Genomic DNA, 24,485 nt, shown 5'->3' on the forward strand with positions numbered 1-24,485 from the left:
GCACCCCAGCACCTGCCTACTTATGTCCTCTGGGCTGTCCCACATCCATCACTCCTGGCAGGCACACGCTATAGAGACGTTTTCTCACGCTACAGTCCCTCTTCCAGAGGTGTCGCGTTGCCCAAAGCCAGCTAGCACAGAGTCAGACATCCCTGCATCCTGCGGTTGGCATTCCACGGACAGCTAGAGAAGGATTGCCCCGTGCTGCCCTCCATCTCCCGCGCGGTCCCCCCAGGCCTTCTCTCCGAGTCCCACGGGTGGCCAGGGGGCGGCCGGACAGACCCTTCCCAGATGCCGCTTCACACTGGTGTCTCCAGGCGCCGGGATGGGATGGTTCTGGGACAGGGAGGGCTGGAGTCCGGTGGGGAAAAGGCTCTGTCTGGGCTCCCCAGGATCGACTGTCATCTCCCACTATGCTGCCATCCGGGCGGAGTTCAATCCAGCCGTCAGTACTCAAGGATCTGACTCTGGGCCTCGGACTTGCTGGCACGATCAGGACGAGGGGACCACCCGGCGCTGGACCAACAGGTGGACCGACGTTCCGCTACAATTTTCCAACTCAACCTGCGCTGCACCTCTTCCCACACCCATGCAGGGGCCCGGTCTCCAAGGAGCCGGAGAAACGGCGCGTTGCAAACGCCAGACTTGGCCTCAGCTCTCCTTAGATGCTCAAGGGGCTTTCTAGGAAACCGGGTGGGGACACGCACTGCCCGCCCCGGCGGCGGAGCTGAGTAAGGTGACCACACGGATGCTTTTCGCCTGGATCCGGCCGTCTGCCCTCAATAACACCTCCCAGGGCAACCCCACGACACACCGAGGGTCTGTCCCTCCATCTTCAACACCACCCTGGAGTCTTTCAAGATATACATAAAAATATAACATACACACAACACACCAACACCAACACACACACACACACACACACACACACACACGCACGCACCACAACGCACACACACACACACACACACACACACACACTCACGGAAAACAAAATGGTTCCATTTGTTTGAAGCGGTCTTTGAGTTGGGAAGAGCAGGGTAAAGCTCACAGGGAGCCTGTGATGAGGCAGGTGAGGCAGGCGGGGCAGCTGGGGCTTCTTCTGGGATCTCAGAGCAGGCGGGGGAGTGAGGTGGAGACTCTGTGGGGTCCAGGAGTGGCTCGGAAGCGTGTGCTCGAGGGCTGCGGGTAGGTGTGTGCCGCGTGGTGGCGGCGGTGTGTGAGCTGGGCAGGACGGGAAGCAGCAGGCTGAGCTATCCAGGCGCAGAGTTGGCGTCTTGTGTGAGACACGGTGGGCGGCAGTGGAGAGCGAGGCAATGGGAGAGCTGTGCAGACAGGGAGTGGCTCTGTTGTGATGGGTGGGGGCGTGAGAGCGGCAGGGCGAGCAGAGGCGCGATGGCCCTGAACAAAAAGGAGGCGTGTGATTTGTTGGCGCCAAGGATCCGCGCGTGAGATGGCAAGAGGAAAGAGAGGGCTTGGGGAGGAGGCGAGGGTGCGAGAGAAAGAAGAAAGGCTTCCCTGACCGGGATCGAACCGAGCCGCGGGCGGTGAGAGCGCCGAATCCTAACCACTAGACCACAGGAGAGTCGCAGTCTCCCGACGGTCCCGACACTCGCATCCCGGAGCCAGGCTGACAGCCAGCCTCTAGGCCACAATGCCGGCCGCCCACCCGGCGCGAGAGCCGATGGCCGCATTTACCGGCCTTACACGATGCCGTTCGGGGCTCGCGGGCACCTGCGCCTACTCCTGCCCTGCCAGATGCCCGCCCCGCCTCCTCTGGCGATTCGCCGCCCAGCTCGGCGCCTCCCCGCGGATTAGACGCTGGCCCTGGCGGTTCTCCTCGCTAGACACACCCTCAAAACGTCTCGGCCCCCCTGCCTCCTTCCTTCGCTCAGTCTGCGATCGTCGGTCGCGGTCACCGGACGACCTGAGAGGGTGCCAGACAGGGCCAGCCTCGGCCCTGGACCTTGGCAAAACACCGGCAGCTTGCGTTGGCCGGGAATCGAACCCGGGTCAACTGCTTGGAAGGCAGCTATGCTCACCACTATACCACCAACGCCGCACCGCCGGGACGGCACCCACACGACGCCGGGGACTGACACCCGGCAGTGGACAGCGCGACGGCGACGTGCCCTACCACTCGGGGACCGCCCCGACGTCAAAGCCAAAGCCGCGCGTGAGCCACCGCCAACCGGGGCTCCGCCGCTGCGCGCTGTTCCCCGCGTCCCGCCGCGCCTCCCGCACGCACACGCCGGGCCCTGGTGGGCGCTCTCGCCACCTGACTGCAGCAGCAACCCGGCGCGCCGCCAGGGCCTCGGGGAAGAGCGAGCGTCCGGGAGCGCTCGGGCCGGGTCCCACAAAGACTCGCCTGCGCAGGGGGCTCGGACACGAGAGTCGCACCCGGGCGGCTCTGACACCCGTCGCCAGGTGGGAGGGCGACCCGATCCCAGACGTCGGAGTGCTGGGCCAGGTGCCAGGTGCCAGGAGGGGCCCGGGGGTCCGCCGGCCGGAACGTGGGCGGCCGGATCCCGGCGCTCGGAAGGGACCAAGGGCCAGCGCGGCCGTGGGCGACGGTCTGGCTAAAAAGAAGGCACGTCTCCTCGTCGGGGAATCGAACCCCGGTGTCCCGCGTGACAGGCGGGGATACTCACCACTATACTAACGGGGAGGACCGCGACGACGTTCCATCGCCACGCCGGGCCCTCTCCGTCGCTCCAGACAGGCCCTGAGCTCTCCCTCCCACCACGGCCGACCTCCGCACACAAACCCAAAGTTCCCGGGACGCCGCCACAATGCCCCTCGCACCGGGACCGAACCGCACCCTGGGCGGTCGCCCCTCGCCGCCGGGCTGTTGAGCGGGGCTCTCCAGGTGACAGCTTTCTGCAGCCCTCGCCCACGCCATCAGGAGAGGCTGCGCCGACTCCTGCGCGGCCCCGCGGCGGCTGGGCTGCTGGCCCGGACGCACCCCCACCGCACCCCCGGGACCTGCAGCGACTTTTGGCGCCTAGGAGCGTCTCCACGGACCCCGGGCGAGGCCCGCAGCCTCAGCACCGGAACGCCCACAACAGCTCGGGCGCCGTCGCTCCAGGTCCACTCGGCGCGCGCGTGGGCTCCGGCTGCCAGCCAGGCGAGCGGCCGCGCGAACAGACCCGCCGTCAGGATGGCCGAGCGGTCTAAGGCGCTGCGTTCAGGTCGCAGTCTCCCCTGGAGGCGTGGGTTCGAATCCCACTCCTGAATGCTCATCTTTTGGCCACAAACCGGGGAGAAAGAGAGAGAGAGAGAGAGAGAGAGAGAGAGAGAGAGAGAGAGAGAGAGAGAGAGAGAGAGAGAGAGAGAGAGAGAGAGATCGCAGCTCGCGCCTCCTTGCACAAGCCTCCAGCGCGCCGCTCCCTTCGGACCGAAACCTTCGCGCCCACACCTGTGCCTAGACGAGCGCCCTCCTCTCAGCTGCACCAACTCCTGGAGGAGAGCGGATGGGGAGCGTGCAGGAGCAAGTGAGGCGGCCGCTCCTGAGCTCCAGGCAGCCAGCAGCCAGCCAGCCAGCCAGCCTGCCTGCCTGCCCGGTGCCATTTTTTGCCAACACAGGACTTGGTCCACCCCCATCCGACCCCCGGAACTCTTCGCCCAGCCCTCACGCGCCAGCCCTTTCGGGCCCATTCCATTTCCTCCTGCTGCCGCGGGAGACGCCCACCGCACCCATCTTGGTGGTCTGAGGTGGTCGGGGATTCTCGTGTGCGGAGGTGCCCTTTCCCTGCCAACGCCTGCCAGACGCTTGGTGCACTCACAGCCACGCGCCGCTCCGTCGGCCAGCAGGGCAGGGCTGACGTGGGGCCTAGGCGTCCGTCAGGGGGCGCGCTTGAGCCCCAGAGCCTCAGTCTGGACCGGGAACTCTCGTGGCCGTGGCCGTGGCGCTCCCTGGCCGGTCCAGCCAGCCAGGGCCCAGGATCCAGCTGATGCAGGGACTGTCGGGGAGCAGAGGCTGTGGGAGCAGTCGGGGAATTTTGTTGGCCATGGCATGGGTGGTTCAGTGGTAGAATTCTCGCCTGCCACGCGGGAGGCCCGGGTTCGATTCCCGGCCCATGCAGAGTCCAGTCCCTTTTGGTCCTCAGCCACATGTCCAGTGTCCCGGCGGCCGGCAGTCCTTCCTAGTCCCAGTCCAAGCTGCGCGCGCTGTGCACACGACACAAGGACTCTTGGACAGCGCCAGTGCCAGCTGCGCTCCAGTGAGCCAGCGCCTACCACTAACCTGGTCGCTTCTCCTCAACTCAGCCAGCCAGACCCAACTGCAAGGACACTGCATCCATCACTCACTTCCTTGCCACTTCAAAGCACCTGCCATACCTAGCCTCTCCTCTGCACACTGGTGCCAGCAGCCAGCGCCTCCGTGGTTCTTAGACCACGCCCCGACACCACCCACACCCCACACCTCCAGCCTCCCACCCCACAGTACCGGCTCCACACAGCCTGCCTCTCTCACGATGGAGACTTACCTGGCGGACCTCTCTTGCTGGGGTCCGAATCGCGTCCCTGATTCTGGACCTTCTTGTGCCTCCTTTGCTGAGGAGGGACAACTCCGGTAGGGACCAGGATGCCTTATTTCCCTAGCGCATTGCCCACAGCAACTCTTCAGACCCTTGAGTGCATCCCAGCTCCCGAGACTCGGCAGGGCTGGAGGTGTTTCCTCGCGCCCTCTTCCACCATGTGGAGGTGGAGAAATCCACCGCTCCTGCGTCTCACTCGGCCCAGAGCCCACCCACACCCTTGGTCAACCACAGAGTCTTTGGCCCTACAGGACACTACTCCCTCCCTGCTGAGATCTCTCTGTCTCTCTGTTTCTCTATCTCTGTCTGTCTGTCTGTCTCTTTCTATGTTACACACACACACAAACACACACACACACACACACACAGAGAGAGAGAGAGAGAGAGAGAGAGAGAGAGAGAGAGAGAGAGAGATGGGGGAGAGGGAGACGGAGAGGAGAGTAGAGAGAGAGACAGAGACAGAGAGACAGATAGAAGTCTAGGCACAGGCCGGAGAGGCACAAACACAGATCACTCAATCTTAGTTCCTTCTGTGCCACCGCAAAGCCCTTGCTGGCAGGTCAGGGCAATGCTCCCTGGTTTTCTGAGACCTGGGCTAGTCCAGGTGACCTATTGGCCAGTGTGTGTGCCCTGCATCCTCACCACCCCGCCCGCCCATTGACCGTCCAGGCTGACAGTCCATCCTCTCCAGCGAGCTCAGTGTGTCCACACACTCTGCGCTTCACACCTTCTCCAGCCTCCCATCCGCTGGACCATGAGTCCCATCCTGCAGTCCAACTCTCCTCTTTGCTCCGGAAACGGTGGCTTTCACGAAGGAAAGCCTTAACCCATCTGGCACCGGACCCATCCACAGCACACTGGCCAGAGAAAGGTCCTGTCTAACCACAGGCAACTGGCTGGCCTCTGCTGCCTGTTAAGTCCCTGACCTGCCTGCTCTCTGTCTTCAACAGAGGCCAGTGGGAGTGGTCGGACTCCCCCAGCTTTTTAGTAAAGAGAGTGCAGAAACAGAACCAAGTGGGGCTAGTCACTTGACATTGGTCTGCAATCAGACAGAAACTAGATCGCATATCAAGAGCAGGGAGACCGGATGTTGGGACTAGGACATGCAGTTCTTAACTCTGGCAATGATCGGCCACTCCTGCTGCGGCTACTTCTTCTTCTTCTTCTTCTTCTTCTTCTTCTTCTTCTTCTTCTTCTTCTTCTTCTTCTTCTTTCTCCTCCTCCTCTCTTCCTCCTTTCCTTCTCCTCCTCCTCCTCCTCCTTCTCTTCTAATTCTCCTGCTTCCTCTTCTACTGCTACTACAAATACCACGATTAGGTTCTCATTTTACTTTCACTTTCCTCTCCCTCCTTTTCCTTCTCCTCTCCTACCTCTTTTAATCCTTTCTTCTTCTTCTTCTTCTTCTTCTTCTTCTTCTTCTTCTTCTTCTCTTTTTCTTCTTCTTCTGCTGCTGCTGGTGGTGATGCTCAGGGATGTAGGAATGAGAGGGAGTTGGAAAAGAGCAGGAACAGAAACAGCCCAATCTCTGCCATCAGGCTCCTAGAACCATCTCCTGGGGCTCCTGCCCCTTTCGTTTCTTGAGTAGGACCAGGATCATGTTTTCAGTTGAGCTTGTTACTGTTGTGATCAAATGTGTGACTGAAAGCACCTTGGGGTGAGAAGGTTTGATTTCTTCTTTCAACTGCTTAGCACCACAGTGGTGGAGTGTGGATGGGTGGGGGAGTTGGGGAGGGCTGGGTTAATGGGGCTTAGTGGTCAGAGTCGGGTCTTGGGGTGGTGTGGTGAGGGAGAGACCTAGAGGCAGGAAGTGATGCAGAGGACCTGCATGAGGCTGCCTACCGGCTTGCTCAGCCTGCTCTCTTATCCCACACAGGACCATCTGCCCAGGGATTGGCACTGACCACTCACCCACCTCCTCTCTTCACGTGCCCTCCCACATCCGTCGTGAATCCAACAATAACCTACAAACTTGGCTGAAGGCCCGGCTCAGGGAAGACTCTTCTCGATTCCCATTCGCTCTTCTCAGAGGAGTCCAGGTTTTTGTCAAGTTCACAGAACCAACCAACATCGTTGACCCTTGTCAACCTGACACACAACTAGGTCCCTTATTGAGCCATAACCTTTCCTTTCTTGTTCATTCCTCAGAGCTCATTTTAATCTCAACACCACCATGTAAAACATCAAGAACTGTCGTGGTTTTTGTTTTTGTTTGTTTGTTTGTTTTCATAATATTTTATCTTGGGAGCCCGCAACCCAGCACTCAAATAAATACACAGAGACTTATTCCTACTTATAATTGCCGGGCTTAACTTGACTCTTTTCTGGCCATCTTTTTCTTAACTTTAATCATTCCCAATTAATTTTGTCCCCCCCCCCCCCCCGAACTTTTTACCTTTCTCTATCCTGTATGCTTTTCTTTGCTTTGATTGAGCGGCTGGCTGAATGCTTGTGTGCTGGACTCTGGCATCCTCTTTCCCTCTCCTTTTCTCTGATACTCTCCTTACTTCTGCTCCTATTTATTCCCCCTGCCTGGCAGCCCTGCTCAGCTCTCTCCATCCTAACTCTTGGCCGTTCAGCCCTTTCTTAGACCAAGAAGGTGTTTGAGGCAGTCAAAATAACACAGCTTCACAGAGTCAGACAACTGCAACATCAAAGAGTGCCATCCTTCTTTGCATCATTAAGCAAAACATTCCCCATCATAATCGAATGGAACACATCTACAGCAAATATGCCGCAACCGAGAACTTCATAGGTGCCACAGTCTTTTTCAAGGCAGAGGTTCAACGTTCAGTGTTCTTAAAACACACAGAGTTTGGTTGTTGTTATTGCTTTGTTTTGATTTTTTTCCTTGTTTTGTTTTGTTTGAAGTTAAAGGCACTTGTGCACGGAGAAGAAAGAATCCGGGCACGATCATTATCCTGGGAAAGCAAAACCGAAGTCCAACACTGTCACAAGCCCAGCGTCTGGCCTCTCCTGTTCACTGGCTCTCTTGTGGGTCCAGAGGAGGAGGAAGTCACCCTCCCTCAGCTCTGCCATTCACAGCACCTGCAGCTGCTCTCCCAGGCCTAGATGGGCTCCACTCTGAGGCCACTGCTCCCCTTTGGTGGCTGTCCGGGGGTACCCGCCTCTCCAAGACCCCCGCCTTCGCCGGTGACCGCCTGCCTCTGCTGGGCTCTCTTCGGGGGCTCTCTGAGCATGCCATGTGGAAATGCCAGGCCTCGGCTGTTCCCCACGTTCCACCCCTTCCGGTCGCAGTGGGGTTCACCTGAGACTGCACCTTTGCTCATGTCCCCTCTCAGCCTCTCCCTGGGCACTCCAGAGCCAACGCTCACCCCCAGCCTCCGCTGCTCTCTGGGATCCATCCTTCCACACCTTCAATGCCATCACCACATAGGCGAGTCCTACACGTTTTCAAATTGGTGGCTGGCATGGGGTTCAGCCTCTGCATGCTGACCTTCAGGAAGTCCCGGCCCCCCCCCGGGGGGGGAAGGGGGTTGGGGAGGGAGGTTTCACCTCCGGGGGGACGCTGCTGTCTTCTTAATCACCGCTAGCTTCTCAGCTCCAGGGGAGCTGACATTCCCTTCCAAGATGTCCCAGAGGAGCACAGCCAGCTTGGAGCAGTCAGCTGCTTTGCCCGCCCGCCCACAGTTCAAGGGCCTTTCCCAATCCTGGGGAAGGCCAGGTGATGGGGTCCGTCACAGCAAGACTCCACTCCAGGAACCAGGTTCCTCCTGAGTTAGGGTTTGTATTATCGCGATCAAACACCGTGACTCAAAGCCACTTGGGCGGAGAAGAGTTCGTTTCACCCTAAGGCTCCTAAGTCCCTCCCAGAGGGAAGCCAGGGTAGGATCCCGGAGGCATTAACTGCTGTAGCAGGTGTCTGTGGGAGAGTGCTCCCTACCGGCTTGCTCAGCCAGCTGTCCTACACAGCTCAGGATGCCTGCTCAGGGTGGGAAGGCCGCTGGCCACAACTCGCCACTCCCTCATCCTGTGCCTGCTCTCTTCCCCGCACCCCAGCACCATGGCCTACTTATGTCCTCTGGGCTGTCCCACATCCATCACTCAGGGCAGGCACACGCTATAGAGACGTTTTCTCACGCTACAGTCCCTCTTCCCAGAGGTGTCGCGTTGCCCAAAGCCAGCTAGCACAGAGCCGGTCATCCTGCATCCCTGCGGTTGCATTCCACGGACAGCTAGCGAAGGATTGCCCGGTGCCTGCCCTCCCTCCCCCGCGCCGGTCCCCCCAGGCCTTTTCTCGAGTCCCACGGGTGGCCAGGGGGCGGCCGGACAGACCCTTCCCAGATGCCGCTTCACACTGGTGTCTCCAGGCGCCCGGGACTGGATGGCTTCTGGGACAGGGAGGGCTGGAGTCCGGTGGGAAAAGGCTCTGTCTGGGCTCCCCCAGGTTCGACTGGCATCTCCCACTATGCCTGCCATCCGGGCGGAGTTCAATCCAGCCGTGAGCACTCAAGGATCTGACTCTGGGCCTCGACTTGCTGGCACGGTCCGGACCGAGGGGACCCACCCGGCGCTGGACCCAACAGGTGGACCGATGTTCCGCTCCAATTTTCCGACTCACACCTGCGCCTGCACCTCTTCCCCACACCCATGCAGGGGCCCCGGTCTCCAAGGAGCCGGAGAAACGGGCGCGTTGCCAACGCCAGACTTGGCCTCAGCTCTCCTTAGACGCTCAAGGGGCTTTCGAGGAAACCGGGTGGGACACGCACTGCCCGCCCCGGCGGCGGAGCTGAGTAAGGTGACCACACCGGATGCTTTTCGCCTGGATCCGGCCGTCTGCACCTCAATAACATCTCCCCAGGACAACCCCACGACACACCGAGGGTCCTGTCCCTCCCATCCCTTCCAACACCACCCTGGAGTCTTTCAAGATATACATAAAAAATATAACATACACACAACACACCAACACCTACATACACACACACACACACACAACACACACACACACACATCACCGGAAAAACAAAAATGGTTCCATTTGTTTGAAGCGGACATTGAGTTGTGAAGAGCAGGGTAAAGCTCACAGGGAGCCTGTGAGGAGGCAGGTGAGGCAGGCGGGGAAGCTGGGGCTTCTTCTGGATGTCAGAGCAGGCGGGGGACTGAGGTGGAGACTCTGTGGGGTCCATGAGTGGCTCGGAAGCGTGTGCTCGAGGGCTGCGCGGTGGGTGTGTGTGCCCGCGTGGTGGTGGCGGTGTGTAAGCTGGGCAGGACGGGAAGCAGCCAGGCTGAGCTGTCCAGGCGCAGAGTTGGCGTCTTGTGTGAGAGACGGTGGGCGGCAGTGGAGAGCGAGGCAATGGGAGAGCTGTGAGAACAGGGAGCGGGCTCTGTTGTGATGGGTGGGGGCGTGAGAGCAGCAGGGGCGAGCAGAGGCGCGATGCCCCTGAACAAAAGGGAGGCGTGTGATTTGTCGGCGCCAAGGATCCCGCGTGAGGTGGCAAGAGGAGACAGAGGGCTTGGAGGAGGCGAGGGTGCCGAGAGAAAGAAGAAAGGCTTCCCTGACCGGGAATCGAACCAGGGCCGCGGCGGTGAGAGCGCCGAATCCTAACCACTAGACCACCAGGGAGCGTAGCAGTCTCCCGACGGTCCCGACACTCGCTTCGCGGAGCCAGGCTGACAGCCAGCCTCTAGGCCACAAAGCCGGCCTGCCCACCCGGCGTGAGAGCCGATGACCCCGCATTTACCGGCCTTACCAGGATGCCGTTCGGGGCTCGCGGGCACCTGCGCCTACTCCTGCCCTGCCAGATGCCCGCCCCCGGCTGCCCTCTGGCGATTCACCGCCCAGCTCGGCGCCTCCCCGCGGATTAGACGCTTGGCCCTGGCGGTTCTCCTCCCGCTAGACACACCCTCAAAACGTCTCGGCCCCCCTGCCTCCTCCCTTCCTTCGCTCAGTCCAGCGATCCGTCGGTCGGGCGGTCACCGGACGACCTGAGAGGGGTGCCAGACAGGGAAGGCCTCCGCCCTGGACCTTGGCAAAACACTGGCAGCTTGCGTTGGCCGGGAATCAAACCCGGGTCAACTGCTGGGAAGGCAGCTATGCTCACCACTATACCACCAACGCCGCACCGCGGGACGGCACCCACACGACGCCGGGGACTGACACCGGACAGTGCACAGCGGCGACGGCGACGTGGCCTAACCCTCGGGGACCGCCCCGACGTCAAAGCCAACACCAGCGCGCGAGCCACCGCCAACCGGGGCTCCGCCGCTGCGCGCTGTTCCCCGCCGTCCCAGCCGCGCCTCCCGCACGCACACGCCGGGCCCTGGTGGGCGCTCTCGCCGCCACCTGACTGCAGCAGCAACCCGGCGCGCCGCCAGGCCACGGGAAGAGCGAGCGTCCGCGAGCGCTCGGGGCGGGTCCCCACCAAGACTCGCCTGCGCAGCGTGGGCTCAGGGCACGACAGTCGCACCCGGGCGGCTCTGACACCCGTCGCCAGGTCGGGAGGGCGACCCGATCCCAGACGTCGGAGTGCTGGCCAGGTGCCAGGTGCCAGGCAAGGGGCCCGGGGATCCGCAGACGGGTGCGCCGGCCGGAACGTGGGCGGCCGGATCCCGGCGCTCGGAAGGGGACAAAGGGCCAGCGCGGCCGTGGGCGACGGTCTGGCTAAAAAGATGGCACGTCTCCTCGTCGGGGAATCGAACCCCGGTCTCCCGCGTGACAGGCGGGGATACTCACCACTATACTAACGGGGAGGACCGCGACGACTCCCTCATCGCCACGCCGGGCCCTCTCCGTTCGCTCCAGACAGGCCCTGAGCTCTCCCTCCCACCACGGCCGACCTCCGCACACAAACCCAAAGTTCACGGGACGCGGCCCCTCCGGCCCTCGCACCGGGACCCGAACCCGCAACCCTGGGCGATCGCCGCGTCGCCGCCCGGGCTGTTGAGCGGGGCTCTCCCAGGTGACAGCTTTCTGCCGCCCTCGCCCACGCCATCAGGAGAGGCTGCGCCGACTCCTGCGCGGCCCCGCGGCGGCTGGGCTGCTGGCCCGGACGCACCCCCCCCCCCGCACCCCCGGACCTGCAGCGACTTTGGCGCCTAGGAGCGTCTCCACGGACCCCGGGCGAGGCCCGCAGCCTCAGCACCCGGAACGCCCACACCAGCTCGGGCGCCCCGTCGCTCCAGGTCCACTCGGCGCGCGCGTGGGCTCCGGCTGCCAGCCAGGCGAGCGGCCTCGCGAACAGACCCGCCGTCAGGATGGCCGAGCGGTCTAAGGCGCTGCGTTCAGGTCGCAGTCTCCCCTGGAGGCGTGGGTTCGAATCCCACTCCTGACATGCTCATCTTTTGGCCACAACACCCGGAGAGAGAGAGAAAGAGAGAGAGAGAGAGAGAGAAGAGAGAGAGAGAGAGAGAGAGAGAGAGAGAGAGAGAGAGAGAGATCGCAGCTCGCGCCTCCTTGCACAAGCCCTCCAGCGCCGCCGCTCCCTTCGGACCCGAAAACCTTCGCGCCCACACCTGTGCCTAGACGAGCGCCCTCCTCTCAGCTGCCACAACTCCTGGAGGAGAGCGGATGGGGAGCGTGCAGGAGCAAGTGAGGCGGCCGCTCCTGAGCTCCCAGGCAGCCCAGCCAGCCAGCCAGCCAGCCAGCCTGCCTGCCTGCCCGGTGCCATTTTTTGCCAACACAGGACTTGGTCCACCCCCATCCGACCCCCGGAACTCTTCGCCCAGCCCCTCACGCCCGCCAGCCCTTTCGGGCCCATTCCATTTCCTCCTGCTGCCGCGGGAGACGCCCACCCGCACCCATCTTGGTGGTCTGAGGTGGTCGGGGATTCTCGTGTGCGGAGGTGCCCTTTCCCTGCCAACGCCTGCCAGACGCTTGGTGCACTCACAGCCACGCGCCCGCTCCGTCGGCCAGCAGGGGCAGGCTGACGTGGGCCTAGGCGTCCGTCAGGGGGGGCGCGCTTGAGCCCCAGAGCCTCAGTCTGGACCGGGAACTCTCGTGGCCGTGGCCGTGGCGCTCCCCTGGCCGGTCCAGCCAGCCAGGGCCCAGGATCCAGCTGATGCGGGACTGTCGGGGAGCAGAGGCTGTGGAGCAGTCGGGGAATTTTGTTGGCCATGGCATGGGTGGTTCAGTGGTAGAATTCTCGCCTGCCACGCGGGAGGCCCGGGTTCGATTCCCGGCCCATGCAGAGTCCAGTCCCTTTTGGTCCTCAGCCACATGTCCAGTGGCCCGTCCGACCGGCAGTCCTTCCTAGTCCCAGTCCAAGCTGCGCGCGCTGTGCACACGACACAAGGACTCTTGGACAGCGCCAGTGCCAGCTGCGCTCCAGTGAGCAGCGCCTACCCACTAACCTGGTCGCTTCTCCTCAACTCAGCCAGCCAGACCCAACTGCAAGGACACTGCATCCATCACTCACTTCCTTGCCACTTCAAAGCACCTGCCATACCTAGCCTCTCCTCTGCACACTGGTGCCAGCAGCCAGCGCCTCCGTGGTTCTTAGACCACGCCCCCGACACCACCCACACCCCACACCTCCAGCCTCCCACCCCACAGTACCGGCCCCACACAGCCTGCCTCTCTCACGATGGAGACTTACCTGGCGGACCTCTCTTGCTGGGGGTCCAAATCGCGTCCCTGATTCTGGACCTTCTTGTGCCTCCTTTGCTGCGGAGGGAGGGACAACTCCGGTAGGGACCAGGATGCCTTATTTCCCTAGCGCATTGCCCACAGCAACTCTTCCAGACCCTTGAGTGCATCCCAGCTCCCGAGACTCGGCAGGGCTGGAGGTGTTTCCTCGCGCCCTCTTCCACCATGTGGAGGTGGAGAAATCCACCGCTCCTGCGTCTCACTCGGCCCAGAGCCCACCCACACCCTTGGTCAACCACAGAGTCTTTGGCCCTACAGGACACTACTCCCTCCCTGCTGAGATCTCTCTGTCTCTCTGTTTCTCTATCTCTGTCTGTCTGTCTGTCTCTTTCTATGTTACACACACACACAACACACACACACACACACAGAGAGAGAGAGAGAGAGACGAGAGAGAGAGAGAGAGAGAGAGAGAGAGAGAGAGAGAGAGAGATGGGGAGAGGGAGACGGAGAGGGAGAGTAGAGAGAGAGACAGAGACAGAGAGACAGATAGAAGTCTAGGCACAGGCCGGAGAGGCACAAACACAGATCACTCAATCTTAGTTCCTTCTGTGCCACCGCAAAGCCCTTGCTGGCAGGTCAGGGCAATGCTCCCTGGTTTTCTGAGACCTGGGCTAGTCCAGGTGACCTATTGGCCAGTGTGTGTGCCCTGCATCCTCACCACCCCGCCCGCCCCATTGACCGTCCAGGCTGACAGTCCATCCTCTCCAGCGAGCTCAGTGTGTCCACACACTCTGCGCTTCACACCTTCTCCAGCCTCCCATCCGCTGGACCATGAGTCCCATCCTGCAGTCCAACTCTCCTCTTTGCTCCGGAAGACGGTGGCTTTCACGAAGGAAAGCCTTCACCCATCTGGCACCGGACCATCCACAGCACACTGGCCAGAGAAAGGTCCTGTCTAACCACAGGCAACTGGCTGGCCTCTGCTGCCTGTTAAGTCCCTGACCTGCCTGCTCTCTGTCTTCAACAGAGGCCAGTGGGAGTGGTCGGGACTCCCCCAGCTTTTTAGTAAAGAGAGTGCAGAAACAGAACCAAGTGGGGCTAGTCACTTGACATTGGTCTGCAATCAGAACAGAAACTAGATCGCATATCAAGAGCAGGGAGACCGGATGTTGGGACTAGGACATGCAGTTCTTAACTCTGGCAATGATGTCGGCCACTCCTGCTGCGGCTACTTCTTCTTCTTCTTCTTCTTCTTCTTCTTCTTCTCTTCTTCTTCTTCTTCTTCTTCTTCTTCTTCTTTCTCCTCCTCCTCTCTTCCTCCTTTTCCTTCTCCTCCTCCTCCTCCTCCTCCTTCTCTTCTAATTCTCCTGCTTCCTCTTCTACTGCTACTACAAATACCACGATTAGGTTTCTCATTTTACTTCTCACTTTCCTCTCCCTCCTTTTCCTTCTCCTCCTCCTACCTCTTTTAATCCTTCTTCTTCTTCTTCTTCTTCTTCTTCTTCTTCTTCTTCTTCTTCTTCTTCTTTTTCTTCTTCTTCTGCTGCTGCTGGTGGTGATGCTCAGGGATGTAGGAATGAGAGGGAGTTGGAAAGGAGCAGGAACAGAAACAGCCCAATCTCTGCCATCAGGCTCCTAGAACCATCTCCTGGGGCTCCTGCCCCTTTCGTTCTGAGTAGGGACCAGGATCATGTTTTCAGTTGAGCTTGTTACTGTTGTGATCAAATGTGTGACTGAAAGCAACCTTGGGGTGAGAAGGTTTGATTTCTTCTTTCAACTGCTTAGCACCACAGTGGTGGAAGGGTGGATGGGTGGGGGAGTTGGGGAGGGCTGGGTTAATGGGGCTTAGGTGGTCAGAGTCGGGTCTTGGGGGTGGTGTGGTGAGGGGAGAGACCTAGAGGCAGGAAGTGATGCAGAGGACCTGCATGAGGGCTGCCTACCGGCTTGCTCAGCCTGCTCTCTTATCCCACACAGGACCATCTGCCCAGGGATTGGCACTGACCACTCACCCACCTCCTCTCTTCACGTGCCCTCCCACATCCGTCGTGAATCCAACAATAACCTACAAACTTGGCTGAAGGCCCGGCTCAGGGAAGACTCTTCTCGATTCCCATTCGCTCTTCTCAGAGGAGTCCAGGTTGTTGTCAAGTTCACCAGAACCAACCAACATCGTTGACACTTTGTCACCCTGACACACAACCAGGTCCCTTATTGAGCCATAACCTTTCCTTTCTTGTTTATCCCTCAGAGCTCATTTTAATCTCAACACCACCATGTAAAACATCAAGAACTGTCGTGGTTTTTGTTTTTGTTTGTTTGTTTGTTTTCATAATATTTTACTCTTGGGAGCCCGCAACCCAGCACTCAAATAAATACACAGAGACTTATTCCTACTTATAATTGCCCCGGCTTAACTTGACTCTTTTCTGGCCATCTTTTCTTAACTTTAATTATCCCATTTAATTTTGTCCCCCTACCCCCCACCCCCGAACTTTTACCTTTCTCTATCCTGTATGCTTTTCTTTGCTTTGATTGAGCGGCTGGCTGAATGCTTGTGTGGCTGGACTCTGGCATCCTCTTTCCCTCTCCTTTTCTCTGATACTCTCCTTACTTCTGCTCCTATTTATTCCCCCTGCCTGGCAGCCCTGCTCAGCTCTCTCCATCCTAACTCTTGGCCATTCAGCCCTTTCTTAGACCAAGAAGATGTTTGAGGCAGTCAAAATAACACAGTTTCACAGAGTCAGACAACTGCAACATCAAAGAGTGCCATCCTTCTTTGCATCATTAAGCAAACATTCCACATCATAATCGAATGGAACACATCTACAGCAAATATGCCGCCACCGAGAACTTCATAGGTGCCACAGTCTTTTTCAAGGCAGAGGTTCAACGTTCAGTGTTCTTAAAACACACAGAGTTTGGTTGTTGTTATTGCTTTGTTTTGATTTTTTTCCTTGTTTTGTTTTGTTTGAAGTTAAAGGCACTTGTGCACGGAGAAGAAAGAATCCGGGCACGATCATTATCCTGGGAAAGCAAAACCGAAATCCAACACTGTCACAAGCCCAGCGTCTGGCCTCTCCTGTTCACTGGCTCTCTTGTGGGTCCAGAGGGGGAGGACAGTCACCCTCCCTCAGCTCTGCCATTCACAGCACCTGCAGCTGCTCTCCCAGGCCTAGATGGGCTCCACTCTGAGGCCGCTGCTCCCCTTTGGTGGTTGTCCGGGGCTACCCGCCTCTCCAAGACCCCCGCCTTCGCCGGTGACCGCCTGCCTCTGCTGGGCTCTCTTCGGGGGCTCTCTGAGCATGCCATGTGGAAATGCCAGGCCTCGGCTGTTCCCCACGTTCCACCCCTTCCGGTCGCAGTGGGGTTCACCTGAGACTGCACCTTTGCTCATGTCCCCTCTCAGCCTCTCCCTGGGCACTCCAGAGCCACCGCCCACCCCCAGCCTCCGCTGCTCTCTGGGATCCATCCTTCCACACCTTCAATGCCATCACCACATAGGCGAGTCCTACACGTTTTCAAATTGGTGGCTGGCATGGGGTTCAGCCTCTGCATGCTGACCTTCAGGAAGTCCCCGCCCCCCCGGGGGGAGGGAAGGGAGTTGCGGAGGGAGGTTTCACCTCCACGGGGCGACGCTGCTGTCTTCTTAATCACCGCTGGCTTCTCAGCTCCAGTGGAGCTGACATTCCCTTCCAAGATGTCCCAGAGGAGCACAGCCAGCTTGGAGCAGTCAGCTGCTTTGCCCGCCTGCCCCACAGTTCAAGGGCCTTTCCCTATCCTGGGGAAGGCCAGGTGATGGGGTCTGTCACAGCAAGACTCCCCTCCAGGAACCAGGTTCCTCCGGAGTTAGGGTTTGTATTATCCCGATCAAACACCGTTACTCAAAGCCACTTGGGCGGAGAAGAGTTCGTTTCACCCTAAGGCTCCCAAGTCCCTCCCAGAGGGAAGCCAGGGTAGGATCCCGGAGGCAGGAACTGCTGTAGCAGGTGTCTGTGGGAGAGGGCTCCCTACCGGCTTGCTCAGCCAGCTGTCCTACACAGCTCAGGATCGCCTGCCCAGGGGTGGGAAGGCCCCTGGCCACAACTCGCCACTCCCTCATCCCGTGCCCGCTCCCTTCCCCGCACCCCAACACCGTGCCTACTTATGTCCTCTGGGCTGTCCCACATCCATCACTCAGGGCAGGCACACGCTATAGAGACGTTTTCTCACGCTACAGTCCCTCTTCCCAGAGGTGTCGCGTTGCCCAAAGCCAGCTAGCACATAGCCAGACATCCCTGCATCCCTGCGGTTGGCATTCCACGGACAGCTAGAGAAGGATTGCCCGGTGTCTGCCCTCCCTCCCCGCGCCTGTCCCCCCAGGCCTTCTCTCCGAGTCACATGGGTGGCCAGGGGGCGGCCGGACAGACCCTTCCCAGATGCCGCTTCACACTGGTGTCTCCAGGCGCCCGGGACTGGGAGGGCTTCTGGGACAGGGAGGGCTGGAGTCCGGTGGGGAAAAGGCTCTGTCTGGGCTCCCCCAGGATCGACTGGCATCTCCCACTATGCCTGCCATCCGGGCGGAGCTCAATCCAGCCGTCAGCACTCAAGGATCTGACTCTGGGCCTCGGACTTGCTGGCACGGTCAGGAACGAGGGGACCCACCCGGCGCTGGACCCAACAGGTGGACCGACGTTCCGCTCCAATTTTCCGGCTCACACCTGCGCCTGCACCTCTTCCCCACACCCATGCAGGGGCCCCGGTCTCCAAGGAGCCGGAGAAACGGGCGCGTTGCCAACGCCAGACTTGGCCTCAGCTCTCCTTAGACGCTCAAGGGGCTTTTGAGGAAACCGGGGTGGGGACACGCACTGCCCGCCCCGGCGGCGGAGCTGAGTAAGGTGACCACACCGGATGCTTTTCGCCTGGATCCGGCCGTCTGCCCCTCAATAACACCTCCCCAGGGCAACCCCACGACACACCGAGGGTCCCGTCCCTCCCATCCCTTCCAACACCACCCTGGAGTCTTTCAAGATATACATAAAAATATAACATACACACAACACACCAACACCAACACACACACACACACACACACACACACACACACACACTCACCGGAAAAACAAAAATGGTTCCATTTGTTTGAAGCGGACGTTGAGTTGTGAAGAGCAGGGTAAAGCTCACGGGGAGCCTGTGATGAGGCAGGTGAGGCAGGCGGGGCAGCTGGGCCTTCTTCTGGATCTCAGAGCAGGCGGGGAGTGAGGTGGAGCCTCTGTGGGGTCCAGGAGTGGCTCGGAAGCGTGTGCTCGAGGGTTGCGCGGTGGGGGTGTGTGCCCGCGTGGTGGTGGCGGTGTGTAAGCTGGGCGGGACGGGAAGCAGCCAGGCTGAGCTGTCCAGGCGCAGAGTTGGCGTCTTGTGTGAGAGAAGGTGGGTGGCAGTGGAGAGCGAGGCAATGGGAGAGCTGTGCAGACAGGGAGCGGGCTCTGTTGTGATGGCTGGGGGCGTGAGAGCGGCAGGGGCGAGCAGAGGCGCGATGGCCCTGAACAAAAGGGAGGCGTGTGATTTGTTGGCGCCAAGGATCCCGCGTGAGGTGGCAAGAGGAGACAGAGGGCTTGGAGGAGGCGAGGGTGCCGAGAGAAAGAAGAAAGGCTTCCCTGACCGGGAATCGAACCCGGGCCGCGGCGGTGAGAGCGCCGAATCCTAACCACTAGACCACCAGGGAGCATAGAAACCTCCGACGGTCCCGACACTCTGCTCCCGGAGCCAGGCTGACCGCCAGCCTCTTGGACACAAAGCTCGCCCGCCGCCCGGCACGAGAGCCGATGGCCCCGCATTTACCGACCCTTACCACGATGCCGTTCGGGGCTCGCGGGCACCTGCGCCTACTCCTGCCCTGCCAGATGCCCGCCCCCGGCTGTCCTCTGTCGATTCGCCGCCCAGCTCCGCGCCTCCCGCGGATTAGACGCTGGGCCCTGGCGGTTCTCCTCCCGCTAGACACACCCTCAAAACGTCTCGGCCCCCTGCCTCCTCCTTTCCTTCGCTCAGTCCAGGGATCGGTCGGTCGCGCTGTCACCAGACGGCCTGAGAGGGTTGCCAGACAGGGCCAGCCTCGGCCCTGGCCCTTGGCAAAACACCGGCAGCTTGCGTTGGCCGGGAATCGAACCCGGGTCAACTGCTTGGAAGGCAGCTATGCTCACCACTATACCACCAACGCCGCACGGCCGGGACGGCACCCACACGACGCCGGGGACTGACACCCGGCAGTGGACAGCGCCTACCGGCTCCCTCGCTGAGCCCTCCCCACGGGGACCGCCCCGACGTCAAAGCCAACGCCGGCGCCGAGCCACCGCCAACCGGGCTCCGCCGCTGCGCGCTGTTCCCCGCCGTCCCAGCCGCCCCTCCCGCACGCACACGCCGGGCCCTGGTGGGCGCTCTCGCCGCCACCTGACTGCAGCAGCAACCCGGCGCGCCGCCAGGGCCTCGGGGAAGAGCGAGCGTCCGGGAGCGCTCGGGCCGGGTCCCCACCAAGACTCGCCTGCGCAGAGTGGGCTCAGGGCACGAGAGTCGCACCCGGGCGGCTCTGACACCCGTCGCCTGGTCGGGAGGGCGACCCGATCCCAGACGTCGGAGGGCTGGTCCAGGTGCCAAGTGCCAGGTGCCAGGCGAGGGACCCGGGGTCCGCCGGCCGGGACATGGGCGGCCGGATCCCGGCGCTCGGAAGGGGACCAAGGGCCAGCGCGGCCGTGGGCGACGGTCTGGCTAAAAAGATGGCGCGTCTCCTCGTCGGGGAATCGAACCCGGTCTCCCGCGTGACAGGCGGGGATACTCACCACTATACTAACGGGGAGGACCGCGACGGCGCTCTCATCGCCACGCCGGGCCCTCTCTGTCGCTCCAGACAGGCCCTGAGCTCTCCCGCCCACCACGGCCGACCTCCGCACACAAACCCAAAGTTCCCGGGACGCCGCCACAATGCCCCTCGCACCAGGACCCGAACCCGCAACCCTGGGCGGTCGCCGCGTCGCCGCCCCCTGACCCCGCCCGGGCTGTTGAGCCGGGCTCTCCCAGGTGACAGCTTTCTGCCGCCCTCGCCCACGCCCGGACGCACCCCCACCGCACCCCCGGGACCTGCAGCGACTTTGGCGCCTAGGAGCGTCTCCACGTCCACGCGGTGGACCCCGGGCGAGGCCCGCAGCCTCAGCACCCGGACCGCAGACACCTGCTCGGGCGCCCCGTCGCTCCAGGTCCGCTCGGCGCGCGCGTGGGCACCGGCTGCCAGCCAGGCGAGTGGCCTCGCGGACACACCCGCCGTCAGGATGGCCGAGCGGTCTAAGGCGCTGCGTTCAGGTCGCAGTCTCCACTGGAGGCGTGGGTTCGAATCCGACTCCTGACAAGCAAATCTTTTGGCAACCCCACCGAGAGAGAGAGAGAGAGAGAGAGAGAGAGAGAGAGAGAGAGAGAGAGAGAGAGATCGCAGCTCGCCCCTCCTTGCACAAGCCCTCCAGCGCCGCCGCTCCCTTCGGACCCGCAACCTTCGCGCCCACGCCTGTGCCTAGACGAGCGCCCTCCTCTCAGCTGCCACCAACTCCTGGAGAAGAGCGGATGGGAAGCGTGCAGGAGCAAGTGAGGCGGCCGCTCCTGAGCGCCCCGACAGCCCAGGCAACCAGCCGGCCAGCCTGCCAGCCTGCCCGGTGCCATTCTTTTGCCAACACAGGACTTGGTCCACCCCCACCCGACCCCCGGAACTCTTCGCCCAGCCCTCGCGCCCGCCAAATCTTTCGGGCCCATTCCATTTCCTCCCACTGCCTTGGGAGACGCCCACCGCACCCATCTTGGTGGTCTGCGGTCGTCGGGGATTCTCGTGTGCGGAGGTGGCCTTTCCCTGCCAACGCCTGCCAGACGCTTGGTGCTCGCACAGCCATGCGCCTGCCCGCCCGCCGGCCCGTGGACCGGCAGCGGCAGGGGTGACGTGGGGCCTAGGCGTCCGGCCGGGAGAGGCGCGCTTGAGCCCCAGAGCCTCAGTCTGGACCGGGAACTCTCGTGGCCGTGGCCACGGCGCTCCCCTGGCCGGTCCATCCAGCCAGGGCCCAGGATCCAGCTGATGCGGGGACTGTCGGGGAGCAGAGGCTGTGGGAGCAGTCGGGGAATTTTGTTGGCCTTGGCATGGGTGGTTCAGTGGTAGAATTCTCGCCTGCCACGCGGGAGGCCCGGGTTCGATTCCCGGCCCATGCAGAGTCCAGTCCCTTTTGGTCCTCAGCCACACGTCCAGTGGCCCGTCCGACCGGCAGTCCTTCCTAGTCCCAGTCCAAGCTGCGCGCGCTGTGCACACGACACAAGGACTCTTCTTGGACAGCGCCAGTGCCAGCTGCGCTCCAGTGAGCCAGCGCCTACCCACTAACCTGGTCGCTTCTCCTCAACTCAGCCAGCCAGACCCAACTGCAAAGACACTGCACCCCTTACTCACTTCCTGGGCACTTCAAAGCACCTGCCATATCTAGCCTCTCTTCTGCACACTGGTGCCAGCAGCCAGCGCCTCCGTGGTTCTTAGACCACGCCCCCGACATCACCCACACCCCACACCCCACACCTCCAGCCTCCCACCCCACACTACCGGCCCCACACAGCCTGCCTCTCTCACGATGGAGACTTACCTGGCGGACCTCTCTTGCTGGGGGTCCGAATCGCGTCCCTGATTCTGGACCTTCTTGTGCCTCCTTTGCTGAGGAGGGACAACTCCGGTAGGGACCAGGATGCCTTATTTCCCCTAGCGCATTGCCCACAGCAACTCGTCCAGACCCTTGAGTGCATCCCAGCTCCCGGGACTCGGCAGGAGGTGTTTCCTCGCACCCTCATCCACCATGTGGAGGTGGAGAATCCCACGGCTCCTGCTTCTCTCTCGGCCCAGAGCCCACCCACACCCTTGGTCAACCACAGGGTCTTTGGCCCCACAGGACACTACTCCCTCCCTGCTAAAATCTCTCTGTCTCTCTGTTTCTCTATCTCTGTCTGTCTGTCTCTCTCTCTGTGTGTTACACATACATACACACACACACACAGAGAGAGAGAGAGAGAGAGAGAGAGAGAGAGAGAGACTGAGAGGGGGAGGGGGAGACGGAGAGGGAGAGGAAGAGGAAGAGGGAGAGTAGAGACAGAGACAGAGAGACAGAGAGATAGATAGATGCCAGGCACAGGCCAGAGAGGCTCAAACACAGATAACTCCACCTTAGTTCCTTCTGTGCCATCGCAAAGCCCTTGCTGGCAGGTCACGGCACTGCTCCCGGATTTTCTGAGACCTGGGTAGTCCAGGTGACCTACTGGCCAGCGTGTGTGCCCTGCATCCTCACCACCCCGCCCGATTGACCGGCCAGGCTGACAGTCCGTCCGTCCGTCCGTCGGTCCTCTCCAGCGAGCTCAGTGTGTCCACACACTCTGCGCTGCACACCTTCTCCAGCCTCCCATCCGCTGGACCGTGTGTCCCTTCCTGTGTTCTGACTCCTCTCTGCTCCGGAAGGCGGTAGCTTCCACCAAGGAAAGCCTTCACCCATCTGGCACCGGACCCATCCACAGCACACTGGCCAGAGAAAGGTCCTGTCTAACCACAGGCAACTGGCTGGCCTCTGCTGCCTGTTAAGTCCCTGACCTGCCTGCTCTCTGTCTTCAACAGAGGCCAGTGGGAGTGGTCGGGACTCCCCCAGCTTTTTAGTAAAGAGAGTGCAGAAACAGAACCAAGTGGGGCTCCTCACTCGACTTTGGTCTGCAATCAGAGCTGAAACTAGATCGCATATCAAGAGCAGGAGACACCAGATGTTGGGACTAGGACATGCAGTTCTTACTCTGGTGATGATGACGGCCACTCCTGCTGCTGCTACTTCTTCTTCTTCTTCTTCTTCTTCTTCTTCTTCTTCTTTTCTTCTTCTTCTTCTTCCTCCTCCTCCTCCTCCTCCTCCTCCTCCTCTTCCTCTTCTTCTTTCTCCTCCTCCTCCTCCTCTTCTTCTTCTTCTCTTCTACTAATTCTCTTCTCCTTCTTCCTCTTCTACTACTACTATTGCTAATACTACGATTATTTTTCTCATTGTACTTCTTCTTTTCCTTCCCCTCCTCTTCTTCCTCCTCCTCCTTTTCCTCCTGGTCCTCCTCCTTCCTCTTCTACTCCTTTTTCTGATTCTTCTTCTTCTCCTTCTCCTCCTCCTTCTCCTCTTCCTCCTCCTCCTCCTCCTCCTCCTCCTGCTGCTGCTGCTGCTGCTGCTGCTGCTAATGGTGATGCTGATGTTCAGGGATGTTGGAATGCGAGGGAGTTGGAAATGAGCAGGAACAGAAGCAGCCCAATCTCTGCCAGCAGGCTCCTAGAACCATCTCCTGGGGCTCCTGCCCCTTTTGTTCTGAGTAGGGACCAGGATCATGTCTTTAGTTGAGGTTGTTACTGTTGTGATCAAATGTGTGACTGAAAGCAACCTTGGGGTGAGAAGGATTGATTTCTTCTTTCACCTCCTTAGCGCCACAGTGGTGGGAGTGTGGATGGGTGAGGGAAGTGGGGAGGGCTGGGTTTATGGGGCTTAGGTGGTCAGAGTCGGGTCTTGGGGGTGGTGTGGTGAGGGGAGAGACCTAGAGGCAGGAAGTGATGCAGAGGACCTGCATGAGGGCTGCCTACCGGCTTGCTCAGCCTGCTCTCTTATCCCACACAGGACCATCTGCCCAGGGATTGGCACTGACCACTCACCCACCTCCTCTCTTCATGTGCCCTCCCACATCCGTCGTGAATCAAACAATAACCTACAAACCGGGCTGAAGGCCCGGCTCAGGGAAGACTCTTCTCGATTCCCATTTGCTCTTCTCAGAGGAGTCCAGGTTGTTGTCAAGTTCACCAGAACCAACCAGCATCGTTGACCCTTTGTCAACCTGACACACAACCAGGTCCCTTATTGAGCCGTAACCTTTCCTTTCTTGTTTATCCCTCAGAGCTCATTTTCATCTCAACACCACAATGTAAAAACATCAAGAACTGTTGTTGGTATTGTTTTTGTTTGTTTGTTTGTTTGTTTTCATAATATTTTACTCTTGGGAGCCTGCCACCCAGCAATCAAATAAGTACACAGAGACTTATTCTTGCTTATAAATGCCCGGGCTTAACTTGGCTCTTTTCTGGCCATCTTTTCTTAACTTCAATTATCCCATTTAATCTTTTTTCCCCTCTGAACTTTTACCTTTCTCTATCCTGTATGCTTTTCTTTGCTTTGATCGAACGGCTGGCTGAATGGTTATGTGGCTGGCCCCTGGAATCCTCTTCTCCTTCTCCTTTTCTCAGGACTCTCCTTACTTCTGCTCCTATTTAGTCTCCCTGCCTGGCAGCCCTGCTCAGCTGTCTCAATCCTAACTCTTGGCCGTTCAGCCCTTTCTTAGACCAAGAAGGTGTTTGAGGCAGT

The 24,485-nt window shown here is 60.3% G+C and overlaps 13 non-coding genes across 13 annotated transcripts; 6 read left to right on the forward strand and 7 right to left on the reverse strand.

Annotated features, from left to right (window-relative positions):
• Positions 1 to 1,987: 1,987 nt before the first annotated feature.
• Trnag-ucc lies at positions 1,988 to 2,059 on the reverse strand. The gene has a single exon. It is a non-coding gene; the product is annotated as a tRNA-Gly (tRNA).
• A 537-nt stretch (positions 2,060 to 2,596) lies between these two features.
• Positions 2,597 to 2,668, reverse strand: Trnad-guc. The gene has a single exon. It is a non-coding gene; the product is annotated as a tRNA-Asp (tRNA).
• A 486-nt stretch (positions 2,669 to 3,154) lies between these two features.
• On the forward strand, positions 3,155 to 3,237 carry Trnal-cag. The gene has a single exon. It is a non-coding gene; the product is annotated as a tRNA-Leu (tRNA).
• A 776-nt stretch (positions 3,238 to 4,013) lies between these two features.
• On the forward strand, positions 4,014 to 4,084 carry Trnag-gcc. Its single transcript has one exon. It is a non-coding gene; the product is annotated as a tRNA-Gly (tRNA).
• Positions 4,085 to 10,053: 5,969 nt separating this feature from the next.
• On the reverse strand, positions 10,054 to 10,125 carry Trnae-cuc. The gene has a single exon. It is a non-coding gene; the product is annotated as a tRNA-Glu (tRNA).
• A 423-nt stretch (positions 10,126 to 10,548) lies between these two features.
• On the reverse strand, positions 10,549 to 10,620 carry Trnag-ucc. The gene has a single exon. It is a non-coding gene; the product is annotated as a tRNA-Gly (tRNA).
• A 560-nt stretch (positions 10,621 to 11,180) lies between these two features.
• Positions 11,181 to 11,252, reverse strand: Trnad-guc. Its single transcript has one exon. It is a non-coding gene; the product is annotated as a tRNA-Asp (tRNA).
• Positions 11,253 to 11,750: 498 nt separating this feature from the next.
• Positions 11,751 to 11,833, forward strand: Trnal-cag. The gene has a single exon. It is a non-coding gene; the product is annotated as a tRNA-Leu (tRNA).
• Positions 11,834 to 12,617: 784 nt separating this feature from the next.
• Positions 12,618 to 12,688, forward strand: Trnag-gcc. Its single transcript has one exon. It is a non-coding gene; the product is annotated as a tRNA-Gly (tRNA).
• Positions 12,689 to 18,715: 6,027 nt separating this feature from the next.
• On the reverse strand, positions 18,716 to 18,787 carry Trnae-cuc. Its single transcript has one exon. It is a non-coding gene; the product is annotated as a tRNA-Glu (tRNA).
• Positions 18,788 to 19,207: 420 nt separating this feature from the next.
• Trnag-ucc lies at positions 19,208 to 19,279 on the reverse strand. The gene has a single exon. It is a non-coding gene; the product is annotated as a tRNA-Gly (tRNA).
• Positions 19,280 to 20,375: 1,096 nt separating this feature from the next.
• Trnal-cag lies at positions 20,376 to 20,458 on the forward strand. The gene has a single exon. It is a non-coding gene; the product is annotated as a tRNA-Leu (tRNA).
• A 768-nt stretch (positions 20,459 to 21,226) lies between these two features.
• Positions 21,227 to 21,297, forward strand: Trnag-gcc. Its single transcript has one exon. It is a non-coding gene; the product is annotated as a tRNA-Gly (tRNA).
• The last annotated feature ends 3,188 nt before the right edge of the window (positions 21,298 to 24,485 follow it).

The sequence above is a fragment of the Peromyscus leucopus genome, chromosome 15 (assembly GCF_004664715.2).
Source record: "Peromyscus leucopus breed LL Stock chromosome 15, UCI_PerLeu_2.1, whole genome shotgun sequence".
Classification (NCBI taxonomy): Eukaryota; Metazoa; Chordata; class Mammalia; order Rodentia; family Cricetidae; genus Peromyscus; species Peromyscus leucopus.